Source organism: Hippocampus comes, unplaced genomic scaffold (assembly GCF_001891065.2).
Source record: "Hippocampus comes isolate QL1 unplaced genomic scaffold, H_comes_QL1_v1.1 scaffold174, whole genome shotgun sequence".
Taxonomy (NCBI): domain Eukaryota; kingdom Metazoa; phylum Chordata; class Actinopteri; order Syngnathiformes; family Syngnathidae; genus Hippocampus; species Hippocampus comes.
In genome coordinates this window covers 8,242,425-8,257,665 of record NW_017805983.1, presented here as the reverse complement: position 1 = coordinate 8,257,665, position 15,241 = coordinate 8,242,425, and the positions used below count along the sequence as shown (strand labels likewise).

The following is a 15,241-nucleotide window of genomic DNA, read 5'->3' as shown; positions in this document are numbered from 1 at the left end:
GTCGCAGGCCACATTGTAGTTACAGTCTCCCTCAGAGGGCCGTTATGATTGTGAATTTTCTGGAACCATATAAGTGAGTATGAATTTTTTTTTTGTTTGGTGACCAGTTCAGGGTGAACCGCCCCCCCCCCACCACCACACCCTACTTCTGGCCGAAAGTCAGCTGGGACAGAATCCAGTTTACCAATCATATTTGGTTAAGCATCCGTGAGGGAAATGCCTGTGAACGTGAAGGAAGGAACCCATAAATGTGAGGTTAGCACTCCCCCTGCTGTTCATGAAGGGTCCAATTAAAGGCTAATTCATTTCGTAATAAATTCAATTAGATTTGACGCAGTCACGTGAAAATGCAAGCACAAAATCACCTGGTTCCAATCAGACTTACAATTATATAAATAAATACAGCCGACGTACGAACAACAAAAACAACAGCAAAAACATAAGGTCTCGACATTATCTTTTTATCAAAACTAAGTCAAAAGTAGCCTACAGGCCATCTAAATGTGTTATAGATAGATAGATAGATAGATAGATAGATAGATAGATAGATAGATAGATAGATAGATAGATAGATAGATAGATGAAGTCAGTGGGGTAAATATTATTCCTTCTTATTCTGCTTTATGGAAACGAAATGTTGTGATTAGCTGCTCTGTCTTTGACCCAAATAAAGCCAGAAACGAAGACGTAGCGACAGCGGAAGCTTGTGTGAGTGAACTGCACACACCGCCTTCTTCATCTTTGTGAAATCCAGCCCGCTCTTTGCCTGTTTGTAAACATTTACGTCAAAAGCACGTGACGCCTGCGACGCAATTCCGTGCAATATCCAATCAGAAAGCGGAGGTGTGTTCCCATAGGCGTGGCTTGTTAGTGTTGCCGTGAAAATGTCGTTGCGTAGAGTTTATTTGTCAAGCCACAGTCGCCTCAATAGCAACCGGGAGCAGGATGGGAGGTTCTGGAAGCGGTGTCGTAACTCTTGAGACGCTGTTGCGAAAGATGCGCTCTCGGTAAGTGGTCTCCTTTTAAATGAGGAAGTTGTTTACGTTAAGCGGTATAATTACAAACCAAATTCCCAAATGTGAACTTGTTTGGCGCGCTGGAAGCAAATGTGATATGTGTGAAAAAAAATGTGATTTTACAGTACAGTGCGTTACGTTTTCAATATGACGTCATTGTATGTTCACTTGTGATTCACTTCGAATGGCTCTTCTGGGTTATGAAATCAACAACCCAAATTACGCATGGCCTAATACGAAGTGCGTAGTTGCCAGCGTGTTTTCCCTTACCTTACCCGGAAAGTAAGGCCCAAATATCGACACTTAGATGTTTCCTTCAGAACGGGAACGAGCAGAAGCAGATTCATGTCCCAGGTTGAGCTGACGAGGTGCTGGACGGATGCTTGATGCGAGAGGATGTTGCGCACTTCTATTTACTTCAGGAGTGAGAGGTTGGTGAAGCGCTGCACTGCGTAACGATAGAAGTGATGCTGCTTGACTTGATTTCTCTCCTCATTCACTTTGAATCATATGCTTGGAATTTAAAAATAAAAATACAGATTTCGTAATTTTTTTCAACTGTGGGCTGGGAAACCCTTTTGAGAGTCTTTTGTGATCAAGGGCTCTATAAAAACATTTTACTTGACTAATTGACTCGATTCCATATAAAACTTACCAAATGAATATAGATTTAGCGCACTGGTATCAGTTTATCTAACAAAGCAATTTAAACAGGTCACAAAAAAATTCCAAGTTATTTATGAATGGGCTTTTTTTTTTTATTAAATGGTCTTGGGCGAGCGTAGGTAGGAAATGCTTGAGTGTTTAAACCCCACTTTAATAAATTAGCCCCAGAGTTATTATTTTATTTTTAATTTCGCGGGTAGATACGGTTTTGGGTATGTGATAAACCCAAAATGCTGCAGTGCACAGGCCCCAGATCAAATCCATCCAGAGGTTTCTATGTCATACGCACTTTTTATTCCTGATGTAAACAAAGCTTCCTGGGTGCAGTTGGATTCATGAACACGAAAGGGCGCTGTTTGCTTCAGATCTCTTGCCGGGTCCTGATCTGCTTGAAAGGGAATCAGATCCTTTTTGTTTGTTTGTTTGAGCGACATTTAACATTGCACATCAGTTTAAAACTGTATGTGACTTCATAGCTAATACATGACGACGTGACATACTTAAAAATACAGCAAAAGAAGCTATTATTATTAAAGACTACCATCATAAGGGTAGATGATAATATGAAGGATTATAACAAGACAAGATACTTAGTCTGAGATGCTCTCTATTTTGAAGGTGAGCAGAACCTGTTCTGTGTAAGTGTGTGTGTGTGTGTGTGTGTGTGCGCACGCGCGCGCACGTTTTATCATGGATAAAGGTAATTTTGGCCTGTCCAAGACTTTGAGGCCGCAGTTTGCCGAGCTCTGAGTAAGTGTTGAAACCCACCACACACTGTTTGACATGTCTTGGAATAATAACGGGTTTTCCTCTGGAATCTGTGAAGTGGGTGGAGGCGATGAGGAGGTGGATGGGGAGTCGGGGGGGGGGGGCTCTAATACTTGTTTTTTTCATTGACAGTATGCATATTTGGACTACGAGCTGATGAAAACAGATGAGAACATGTTTAAATTTAAATAGAGGTAAACAGGCACATATATTTATTTGCCCTAACTAAATCCTCTTTTGTTTCTTGGTATGTATCAATGAAATGGACTGGACATCTTTCCAAGAGGGTAATTAACCTAGTTAGCTAATGCTAATTCTACGATCACCAACTGGAGGAGGAATATCACACAAGAGTGTAAATTTGGTCTTACTGTTTTAGAAAAAAATCCAAATTTTTAATGTTATTTGACATTGTCATGCTGTCACAAGTGTAAACTGCTGATTGTTTATACTTTGTTATGTTATGTAGGGTTTGACCTATGGCGGTGAGCTTCGTTTGCTGTGGGAAATGGGACATCATGGGCTCTCCCAGAGGTAGAGGCAGCATGGTCGCATTCAAATGAGAAAGCAAAATTGAAACATCGTCTCCAGGATGCCAAGGTGAGCTTGCTCATCCCAGTTCACCTCAGTTACATTTATAACGTATCACACACACTCACATATGTGAATATTGATGCTGTTAATTCTTGGTGCGCATTATTTAACAGTGTTTCAATCTTGCTGCCAGGACGAATTACCATCATCCGGATAAAGCCTGAACATATCACACGATACTTTTATTTGGTTTTCTTGAACGGTCAGATGTACTGTATGCGATGAAATACTTACCACAATAACTTTAAATTTCATACAAATTTACACTGTATATGTAAATATAGTATGCGTATATGATATAAATTGAGCGACTACCTAAATAGAAATTTATTTTTGATTTAATTTGATATTTTTCGGAAGGAACAACAAAGCTTCAATTTTTGAATAATTAACATTTTCTGTCAAACATTACACGAGATAATAATACATTAGATAAGCATCAGATGAGAACATATTGTTAGCATGACCACTTGTGAGACATATTAGCACCATCCCACATTTTAAGGGCCACATCTACCGTTCTTGTACAAGTTGGTGATGTCCCTTTAAAAGCCGAGTGCTGTCAGGTGATGGAAGAGGCTCGGCCTTACTTCAGAGGGAAGAGTCAGATTTTGTCTTTTACAAAGAGAGAGAGAGAGAGAGAGAGAGAGAGAGAGAGAGAGAGAGAGAGAGAGAGAGAGAGAGAGACACACCTGCGGGGTGGCAAAGTATTTGAAAGGAGAGCAGGGAAATGTGGTGTTTTGGTCCCTTTAAAGGCCCTGTGCTCATGCTCAGCTAGCGAATTTGTCTCAGCGTGATGGAGAGGCTAACAGTGATACAGAAGCACTGAGAATTAAATGCTGCGTCACACTGAAGAAGAGGAACAGCGCGAGCGTGCGCGAGGCCCTGCGTGCACGCGCGCACGCATCTGTGTGGGGTCTGATCACTTTGTGTGTATTTGTGCTGAAAGTGGCAAAGCTAATCGTAGTCGGGCTGTTGCCGGCAGATGAAAATAAAGCACGCGAGATGCTGTGAGGGAGGGCGAGTCAGACACAGGAGAGAGATTTTTTTTTTCTGGATTAGTTACTACGTCACTTTTTCATGTCCGGAGAAAACAAAAAGCTGTGATAACAGGAGCCCACAGTCATGGAGTTTTCCACCTGAAGTGGACGTTGTGGTTTTGGCCAGCTGAGGCTTCCTCGTCTTCTTCCTCCTTGGTAGTTGTGATGTGTTCTTCCTGTCACTAGCTACTAAATGTGCCTGCATGTGTGTTTGTCTTTGTGCGTGCTGCGTAGCTCTAGCTAGCCGGCCAAAGGAGTTTCAACATGGATGCTGAAGATGCACCACAATTGTTTTGATAGGATGGTGAGGTGCGGTTCCAGCAGAAAGCAGGCCGAGCCAAGGGTTAATGGCACACTCTTCTGGAAGCTTCTTAAATGGTGACGAAGCACGGCCGTAGATGTTTGGTCAAGAACTGCCGTGGTGTTGGAGCATGGCTTTTTTTGCCACATCATCTGGAGGGTGATTGCAGTCACGTATGATTTCTCATGGTCTCTCGTGAAGCCATGTTTGTTCACGCCTTCATTGCGTGGGCGTGTCACACGAGGGGGAATAAAGTTGGTGGTACCGGAGTGGAGAAGAGGGAATCCAGCACGGACGACCGCCGGTCGGGGTACTGCTTTACAATTAGATAACAGATTGGCGTCTGTGGTCATGTGACATGTTTTCACCCTGCAGCGCTGCTGGGATTTGCTCAAATCCTTCCCAAGACGCATTCGCTGCTGCGTAGTTAGAAGAGGCGGCGGTGGTGACGCAGTCCTTTCTGGGCTGGACTTCTCGTCACCTCGTTTGGATTTCTCCCATTTCCTCTCTCTCTCTCTTGCTCTGTCATGGAGAGACGGAGCAGTGGGAGGGGCTAAATGTCACAGCTCGGATGAAAGAGAGAGAGAGAGAGAGAGAGAGAGAGAGAGAGAGAGAGAGAGAGAGAGAGAGAGAGAATATGTTGGAGAGCGCTCAGGAAATAGAGGGAGAAAGCGAGGGAAGCTATTTACTCTTCTCTCCTGGTGACTCTGCTTTGGCTTCACTTCCGTTCACTTGTGCTGCACTTCAAGTTGCTGCATCACATGCCGTGGTGCCAAACAGTGCTCATATTGGATAGGAGTCGCTCTATGCTGGCTTTCCAAGGTGCACAGCACAGCACAATTGGTTGGCAGTTGGAGTTGAGCCACTGATTGGTCCAGAATCAACTCTTTCAGAGAAAGGTTTCAAAGTTTGAGGGACGCCTGCATGTGGCGCAGGGGCGTAGTCAGAAATTTTTCACCGCGGTGTGGCCAGGGTGACACAACGCCTCAGTAAAGGGTGGCCTTGTGCGTGTGCACTCATCATTTGCATTCTTGTAATCCCTCTGTAACCGAGAAGTCATTATCATACCATCCACAGTCAGGTTTTCATGAAATGAAATGCACAGATATACAAAACCTTGCCCCACACACTAATACTATAAACAGGGGCAAGTAAAAAGCAACATTTTGCTGAGCTTAATTTACTGTAAGATGCCAGTTTCTTTGCCATTCTTCGCTTCTGTTTACTCATATAGTCTACTTCTATCTCATTCACTGATTTGCTAGTTAACAGCCAAGCAGAGTAATCAATTGTCACGGCATCTGGTGATTAATGGCTCATTCCTTTCAAATTATATCTACAAAGCACAAAGACATGAAAATCTCTTACTTTTTCACAATTCTATACATTGCTTTTTACATTTTTAGAGCTGCAGCTATCGAAAATTTTGATATTCAGATATCCTACTGAAAGTTCTATCAAATTATCAGGTATTTGGATAAAAATTAAACGAACACATTTCCACTTAATAATGAACAGCTAACTGGTTTTAATTTTTGAAGAACCAACATTTTATACTTACATTTAAACTGTGCAAAGCTCTATTTTCCTCTGTACAAACGTAAGTGAGAGTTTAGACAAATTTCTCCCCTGAGATATTGGTCTATGAGACAAAGTGACATCACAACCACAGTCGCGACTTTGCCATTTGAAACAACACACTTGAGTAAGCCTGATTTGTTTAAAAAGTTATCAGCAGGAACGGCAACTGTGTCCGGCTCTCAGCATCAAAGCTTGCGGAGTCATTTATGTCTCATTAAACTGCCTCTGAAACTATGTAATCTGATGGCTCTCTCGACGGCCTATATGGGGCACCTGAGTGCCGCTAGCTGCTAGCACGGCCGACACTAAACGCTGGCAACAGAAACTTCATTATACAGTGTCAGCGCAATTTAAGTCTTTTTTTGTTTTGTTTTGTTTCTTTAAGCGATTGAATGTTACTTCAGGACGACGACGTGTTGTTGACATCTGTAGCAACAGTTTGTGCGGCAATATAACCGTGACTGTGGATGGTTCGATAAGCGATGACTTCTCAGCCAGGTTGTTCGCTTGCTATGAAGTGATAGTTTGATTGACATTAACTGTTAGAATCAAGTGCTCTTTACTGAAGGCAGATTCTTTTAGAATTTTCATTTTGATCAGTTGTAAGCTTGTTATTTAAAAAATGAAGTTACTCTAAATGACTTGTGGCAGATTATCAAGGGGTCGAAGAAAACTGCATCCATGTAAAAATGGCAGTATCAAAATCTTTCCCGAGATGTGGAGGTGGCCAGCGGGCTGGCCACGGAGGGACAAGGGGTGGCCATGACCACTCCTGGCCACCACTTTGCTCCGCCCCTGCTGTGGTGGCATGGACATGTTCTTTAGTGCTAGCCTAGTGTTTCACTGCATAGTCATTAGCCTTGTTCATTCATCCATTCCATAATCGTCATTTTGGAATACTCTTATTTATGAATGATTTTGCCACCGATAATGCTTTATGCAATGATCTGATGGGCATTCAGGATATTTCAAAATATTTAACAAGATGACAAATAGGAAGTATTGTTTGCTTCTCTGAAAAAGCAAAGCAAAAATAACGTGCAGAGCCACGTCAGACGAGCAGGTGTTTTGTCAGCATTCGAACGGTGGCATTCAAAGACTTGTGACCTCACTTGGGCTTGTGTTCAATCAAGACAAGCTACTTCCCATAGTTCTAGTGACACTGAATGTTGACTTAAGAATAGGAATGTATGTGTACACACTCGTTTATAGGTTTCTGTCTTTGCCACGGTCCCATTTTGATTGGTCGCACTACGAAGGCCTGCTGTCTCTTTAAATGTTTTATAAGCGTTACACAACAGATTCAGTGGCACAAAAACATCAAGCGGGCAGCAGGGAGCGTGGTAGTCGTGCACTGTCAGCCGTGCGAAGAAGCCGGTCACCTTACGTACATTGTAATCGGTGTGGCAATTATGTAAAATCACACATACTGGACATGACCTCACAAACAACTCAAACCCAAAAAGAAAGAGGCTTGTCCTGCTCCATCTGATGCGTGATAAGTACTTTTTTGTCTTTCATCTTATCGGGAAAATAAATATCGGATGTTTTGGAGTGAGTTGCTGCACTTCCTTTGTTTACTTTGATCAGTGTTAAAAAACAGAGCTATTTGTGGGAGTTGTCGCTGTCGGCACACACGAGCACACACACAAAATAGGCAGAGTGTATGTGGGTGTGTGTTTTCTGGAGGGATTGTCAGTGGTCTTGAGAAAGAGGTGAGCTGATTTGCACTTGGCAGCCAGTCAGTGACCTGTCGCTACCTGGGCCGGCCCCGCCCTCTCACTGGGCTAGTGTGTGTGCGTCATGGCTCCTGTTGCCAGCCATTGATTTGTACTTCCTTGTGATCACAGAGACTGGAGAGCTTCGCTCGCTCATCTTTGACAATCTGTGCCGTAGCGGAGACGTGAAGCGGCGAGACGGCGCGCGTGACCGAAGAGGCCAGATGTGGAGATGCACGGTGGCGTCCTAAGCTTTTGGGGCCTTTTCATTTTGGATCGAGTGTCGGACTATAAGATGTGGGTGTGTTACATGAGCAGGAAGCGTTCTGGTGCCTTTCAGCAGTTCTCCATGCCATCTCTCAGAACCACCCATCCCCCTGGTGAATAATGGACGCATCCCTTCTCGGATTGCCTTGTATTTTATACACAAAGCAGCCACAAAATTAAATAGACTCTACTTGCACGATCATATGAGAAATGTTGCTATGATAATTAGGGCTGCACAATGTTGATAAAAAAAATATCGTCTTTGCGATAGTGGCCCGTGCAATAAGTTTTAGAAGGGATTTTATGAGATTGAGAGGATTGATACTTTTTATCATGCTTCTTTGAGGTGCATTACTAACTGTTAAGATTTTCACTCACCACTGTGAATTATTATACTCTCAAGTAGGATGACTTACCAACCTGCCATGCATGTTTTCGCAATGGGGGGGACCCACGGAGGCACGACACACAAACACCACACATGAAGGCCCAAGTTTATGTTGTATCCAGAACCTAAATGCTTCCATGAAGCCTTCTATGAAAATATACAACTCAGATTGTTATTGACAAACTACAGTATACTGAATGTTTTGTGTTTGTCTCATTTTGTCCCGTCTTTGAAGGAAGTCCTGGCTGTCTTCTGATGAAGAACACCCCTATGAGTCTTTTGTCATCCAAATGTGCCAGTTTGACTGTAATTTTTCCAAGATTCTAAAGCGTCAAGGCTGTTTTTACCCATGCTAGGATGTTCTCTGCCAGAAATGCCCCCCTTGGAAGCTGGTTTCAGATGGTGGCTTAGAGTATCGTCATCCATCTAGCACCATTTGAAATCAGTGTTCTTGGGGCGGGAGGTGAGAGTCACGTGCCAGTAAAAATCAGCTGTTCCGGCAGAAGCTCCACTCAGTCAGCAACAAGTGGCCAGTGATATTTTGTCAGCCTGGGCCCTTTGTCCTTTCTCCAAGGTTGACCGATTTCTTCTGGTGCTCAGAGTCTGCTTTTGTTTCTAGCACCATTTGAAATCGGTTACAGTGAAGGACACATCTCGTCTCACCATGAATGAACCACTGGAAATAACTTTTTTTTTTTCATGTTCATTTATCCAAGGACAATGTCTGCTACTCTTACAATGAACTTGGACTAATGTGTGAACAATAATTGAATTACATTTGCTTGTGGTGTCGGAAATGTGGTCAAAACTACATTGTGACAGTGATCTCATTAAGTATTGCTCCAGAACAGAGGTGGCCAATCATTTTTTTCCCGGGGGCCAAATGAGAAGCAGAAAATGTTGTAGAGGGTTGGGCCAAAAGTTTGAAATCTACTCCAGGTATCGATTTAATTTCTACTAGAAATAAGTAAATGCCATTGTTTACAGAAGCTGATGAGTATATGTTATTGTTAGATAACGAGAGTGCATTATTTTACAAAAAATGCCCAAACTATTTATTCAGTAATATTACACAAAACAATTGTAATTTAGCAACATTTGTAACTCTTTTTCGGTAACATGAACACGACAATGGTTTCTGATTTTAACTTTCCATGAATCGTAGAAAGGGTTCTGTCAGTCGTCATCTGACTTTCCTGTACGACTGAGAGCCTCCACAAGGAACTTTCCATGAAGATACCACAATTTTGTATGGCAGTAATAATGTAACATAACTCACAACATTTTTGTCACAAATGCCAAAGAATGCAGAAATAAATGTAAGTAAGCGTGTTTCAGTGTTTTGTTTTTTTTCTTGTGCAAGGAGGTAAATCTCGCCTCTGTTGGGCTTCGACAAGTGCACCAAAGCAGGTTGAAAGTTTGAGGTGGAGATGTGAAGCACACATGACAGATACTCATCAAGTAAGAGAGGGTCTGTACCTGGATTTGTTGAACTTCTTTTGATGCTCCGGACATATTAGTGCTGCAAAGTCCACCAAGCACTCTTGAACGAATGCCCCCTTCGAAAATGGCTTAGTGTTCTTGGCGATGTTGTGGGCTATCACAAAGCTCGACCTGGTTGCTGCTTCCCGGTCTGCGTGTAGCTTGGTAAAATAGAATTGTTTTTCTACTTTTGCTAGCACATCTTCGGATATCTGCGCTCTCCCAGCCTCGGTCAAATGTCTTATTTTTCCCCATGCTTCGTCTCTTAATGCCGACTCACGTTATACTCCTTTAAAACGCCGACTGGCTCACCACACGGGTTTACCCCTGACTTCAGTAAATAATTATTAAACAGTTCGTGTTTTCTTGAAACCACAGCCTTCAGCGTCCATCTTTAGGTTATTTTTATTTTTTTTGGGGGGGGAGGGGGGGCGAACATTTTCAGAGTGACCGTTACCGTGACTTGTTGCTAATCACGCGGATTTGGCTAGACTTCCTGTACGTAAACGATGCATAAACACTGTAAACAGGTTTCAAAGTAAAAGTTCAGCTATTTTAGTCCACGCACGATGCACATTTTTGAAAGTAGGTTTTATTTTCTTAATTCCAAACAACATTCCACAGGCCAATAAGAGCCGGCCACGGCCCAACACGCATTATGCTAAACTTTGAAAGTACTAAACCTTTTATTTTCTTAATTCCAAACAACTCTGAGCTGGCCAGGAACAGCTGGGCAGCGGGCTGTATTTGGCGCAGGTCGTAAAATACCCAAGTCTGCTCCAGAAGGTGGCCCTGTGGTCATTTCTAAATCAAAATCACCTTCCTTTCAGAATGAGTGACGAGATTTAGTGTAAAGCTCACAAAGAGCATAACGTATCCAACTGAAACTTACATGAAGCATTTCTGCCCTGGCCAAAGCAAAACAAGCACTACACCAGAAATCACTCTTCAGTCTGTACTGTTCTGTAACCTTTTTAAAATTAATATTCAGATGTCTGGGAAAACACAGCTGCATTACAGTACAACCATTGTCCATACTGCAAAAAAGAACAATGAGAATCATCCATGCAGTGGGATTTATTCGCCACACAAACCGTTTCTCCACTCCAAAATCTTAAAATTTGCTGATTCCGTGGAATTTCAAACTGCATACATAAAGCTAGCCATAATTTACCACCAGTTAATATATCGAATGTTTTTTGAAAAAGAGGTTTTAATTTCAGGGGGAAGTTAAATTTAAAGACAAAACATTCAAGAACTATGAGAAGTTGTTTCTGTCTGTGGAGTGAAAATATCGAACAATTCAAATGAGGAAATAAAATATTTTGCAACGGTACATAGAAGATGAGGGGCTGTCTTCCGCACAGGGTTTGGAATTAGCTGTAGCATGAAAACACGTTAGTGTAATTTTGATGTTATAGGTACAATAAGGTTCTAACTTTGCCAAGTAGTATATTATTATTATTATTATTAAGTGTAGCAAAGGCTCAGCCCGCCCCTTTAGTTACCACGAACGTCTCGCGGTTTTAAGTATTTAAGTAACGCGTTATTATAGTACCTTACTTAAGCATTTAAGTATCGCGTTATTATAGCACAGGGGTGGCCAACCCGCGGCTCACGAGCCGCATGCGGCTCTTTGGCTAGTGCAATGCTGCTCCCGGGCTTTCACACAATTTGTCGAAAACACCTCAGCGATAGCGTTGCCATTCAAACAACCGCGCTTAATACTGTACACAGAACATACTATGTCAGCCTATCAGTAATCCCGTTACTTGATTGACATAGAGGGCAACCAATCAGATGACTGAATCACCGCTCATGCGCAGACAACGGCGCTAAGTGGTAAGTGCTAAACTAGTCAGCGACTTGCCTGTTTTTAAGGCAGGGGTGCCCAATACGTCGATCGCAATCGACCAAGAGCCAGCAGACTGGTCCCAAGTTGACCGCAAGCGGTGGGAGGAGGAAATTGGGGGGAAAAAAGATTTGTGTGTTTAGGTTTCATTTATATTCGGGCACTCAGGCTGTTGCTCGTCGTGGCGTGCATGCATATGTGCGCGAGTGCACGGTCGTGGTGTATTCATATGCTTGCACGTGCGCGATCGTGGGAGGTTGGTCGCTCCAAAAGTCTGTATTTGGGCAAAAAATTGTGTGTGTGTGTGGCTCTTTGCAGTAACACAGCTCTTAATCTCATGCTGGTTGGCCACCCCTGTTATAGCTCCTTGCCAGTTTCCAGGTTTGCGTCATGCTCAATGTAATTCCTGAAGTTCGATCTCAGCCTTGTGTCTTTTAAACTCCTTTGTACCTCCTTATGTCATTGGTGATTCCTTAAGACCTGAGTTCATGACAAAAACGTTAGTACAATGAGGTGTACTTGTCCTGTTAATCAGTTGCGACTTGTGTTCGTGACAAGTGTCTTGTCCAGGGAAACCAAGACAATGAAAGTATTTAAAAAAGTGATGAGATTTATTAAAGAAAGAAAAAAACATGGAGGGACACCATTCACAGATCTGTCAAGGGAGCCTTCTCCCCCTCTGCATCTTGCGCTCTCATTTTATCTTATTGGGAGTTGGTGAAGGCCAGCATTTTGAGCAGAGTAGACTAGTGCATGTGCAGGCAACTTTGCTTATCCGCAAAATAACTGGTCAGCATTTAGAGGTACGGTCAGCATTCAAAAGTACGAACAGGTACTTCCATTTAGCACTGTTATATGTCAAATTGTCATTACAGAAGTTAGCCACATTAGCCTAGCATCGGGCCGCAGTGGTTCGCGGCGATTAACCCGACAATATAGAGGCGTTGTAAGTTCATGTTACTATGTTTTAATGCAGGGGTGCCCATTACGTCGATCGCGATCGACCAGTAGATCAAGGACTGATCCCAAGTCGATCCGAGGTGGAGAGGAAAACAAAAATATTTGTGTCTCTGTGCATGTTAGTAATAATTTTTTGTGTTAATGCACATTGCACCCAAATCATTCTATCAGTCTGACTTTCACAAAAAGTATTTTAAAAAGAAAAGAAAATAAAGCAGGTCATCTTTAATCTACAGTGAAGTAAGACTGCGTCAGCAGAAGTTTTTACCGCTCAGCAGTCTGCAGTTGCAGCTTGTGGTCAGAGTTGTTGCGCTACATCTTTTATCGTTATTATTCTCATTCAGTTTGTTTTGTACAATACACAGAGGGGACGGGCATAGAATGGGAATCTGGAGGGCCGAGAGAAGCATTTTAAAATGGTACGCGTGAGCTACGATCGTTAACAGGCTGCAAAAGTGCGTCGTGTGACTCAGCGTCAGGCTATTGGTCATTATGGCATGCGTGTGTACGTGCGCGGTAACGGGTCGATCGCAGGAGTGGCTCTTTGCAGTAACACAGCTCTTAATCTCATGCTGGTTGGCCACCCCTGTTATAGCTCCTTGCCAGTTTCCAGGTTTGCGTCATGCTCAATGTAATTCCTGAAGTTCGATCTCAGCCTTGTGTCTTTTAAACTCCTTTGTACCTCCTTATGTCATTGGTGATTCCTTAAGACCTGAGTTCATGACAAAAACGTTAGTACAATGAGGTGTACTTGTCCTGTTAATCAGTTGCGACTTGTGTTCGTGACAAGTGTCTTGTCCAGGGAAACCAAGACAATGAAAGTATTTAAAAAAGTGATGAGATTTATTAAAGAAAGAAAAAAACATGGAGGGACACCATTCACAGATCTGTCAAGGGAGCCTTCTCCCCCTCTGCATCTTGCGCTCTCATTTTATCTTATTGGGAGTTGGTGAAGGCCAGCATTTTGAGCAGAGTAGACTAGTGCATGTGCAGGCAACTTTGCTTATCCGCAAAATAACTGGTCAGCATTTAGAGGTACGGTCAGCATTCAAAAGTACGAACAGGTACTTCCATTTAGCACTGTTATATGTCAAATTGTCATTACAGAAGTTAGCCACATTAGCCTAGCATCGGGCCGCAGTGGTTCGCGGCGATTAACCCGACAATATAGAGGCGTTGTAAGTTCATGTTACTATGTTTTAATGCAGGGGTGCCCATTACGTCGATCGCGATCGACCAGTAGATCAAGGACTGATCCCAAGTCGATCCGAGGTGGAGAGGAAAACAAAAATATTTGTGTCTCTGTGCATGTTAGTAATAATTTTTTGTGTTAATGCACATTGCACCCAAATCATTCTATCAGTCTGACTTTCACAAAAAGTATTTTAAAAAGAAAAGAAAATAAAGCAGGTCATCTTTAATCTACAGTGAAGTAAGACTGCGTCAGCAGAAGTTTTTACCGCTCAGCAGTCTGCAGTTGCAGCTTGTGGTCAGAGTTGTTGCGCTACATCTTTTATCGTTATTATTCTCATTCAGTTTGTTTTGTACAATACACAGAGGGGACGGGCATAGAATGGGAATCTGGAGGGCCGAGAGAAGCATTTTAAAATGGTACGCGTGAGCTACGATCGTTAACAGGCTGCAAAAGTGCGTCGTGTGACTCAGCGTCAGGCTATTGGTCATTATGGCATGCGTGTGTACGTGCGCGGTAACGGGTCGATCGCGGGAGGTTGGTTAATCAAAAAGTAGATCTTCGGTCAAAAACGTTTGGGCAACCCTGTTTTAATAGTACAACCGTAGCTCCTTCCCGTCCTGGCGACGACCGGGTGTAATTTGTTTGCAAATGTGTGTCGGCCCTCATTTCATAATCATAAGTGTAGTTAATTTGTGTGACCACTGCATGGTGCCATTAGGCTGCCATTGTTATCTGATTCCTTGTTTGCATCCTCCAGGAATATTCCGAATGTTGTCATAACATTTAAGTTTAAGTTAATTCCTATTTTCTCACATTTGTAGACTCAACCCAAAAAACAGTCATCTTCATCATCTCATTCCGACTCTTCAGCCCACAAAACAATCATCCCTTCATTCCTACTCCTCCTCCTCAGCCCATCATCCCTTACAATCGCCTCAACTAACATCACACCCTATCGTTTGTATTTCCCTGTATTTGCTGAACATCTCCAGGAAAGACGATTGAAAGACCCCTCGAATCCTGTCTCTTCATACCTGTGCTCTGACTGACACACCATCTGGTTTAGTTAGCCCCTGAAACGAATCAGTCCTCACGCCCCCGCCAACAATAAGGATTAAGGTACCGGTACATTATTTAGTCCTATCCTAATAATGAAATAAATGGGGCCGGACGGGGGCAGGAAGAAAGTTTATACTTCCCACTAATCATTTTTCAATGCATACGCAGGTAAGATATTACATATGGTGGATTGATTGCTTGTACTGTAATTGTTTTTTTTTTTTTTTGTCCCTTTGATATTTTTGATGATCTGAATTTTACTGTCCGCCCCCCCCAACAAGTTACTGTGAAATACTGTACTCTCTTTATGCATGTTCAAAATTGTTGAAAAAAAACCCCACCAGAAACATGATG

At 42.7% G+C, this 15,241-nt stretch overlaps 1 long non-coding RNA gene across 4 annotated transcripts; it reads left to right on the top strand.

The window, feature by feature from the left end:
• Positions 1-604: 604 nt before the first annotated feature.
• Positions 605-9,382, top strand: LOC109528626 (uncharacterized). Of its 4 annotated transcripts, none has more exons than XR_002170708.1 (5): positions 605-1,007; positions 1,337-1,447; positions 2,583-2,644; positions 2,920-3,050; positions 7,817-9,382. It is a non-coding gene; the product is annotated as an uncharacterized LOC109528626 (long non-coding RNA). The 4 variants fall into 4 exon arrangements; XR_002170709.1 differs by lacking the exon at positions 605-1,007 and having other exon boundaries at positions 1,359-1,447; positions 7,817-8,064; positions 8,575-9,382; XR_002170710.1 differs by lacking the exon at positions 605-1,007 and having other exon boundaries at positions 1,359-1,447; positions 8,575-9,382.
• The last annotated feature ends 5,859 nt before the right edge of the window (positions 9,383-15,241 follow it).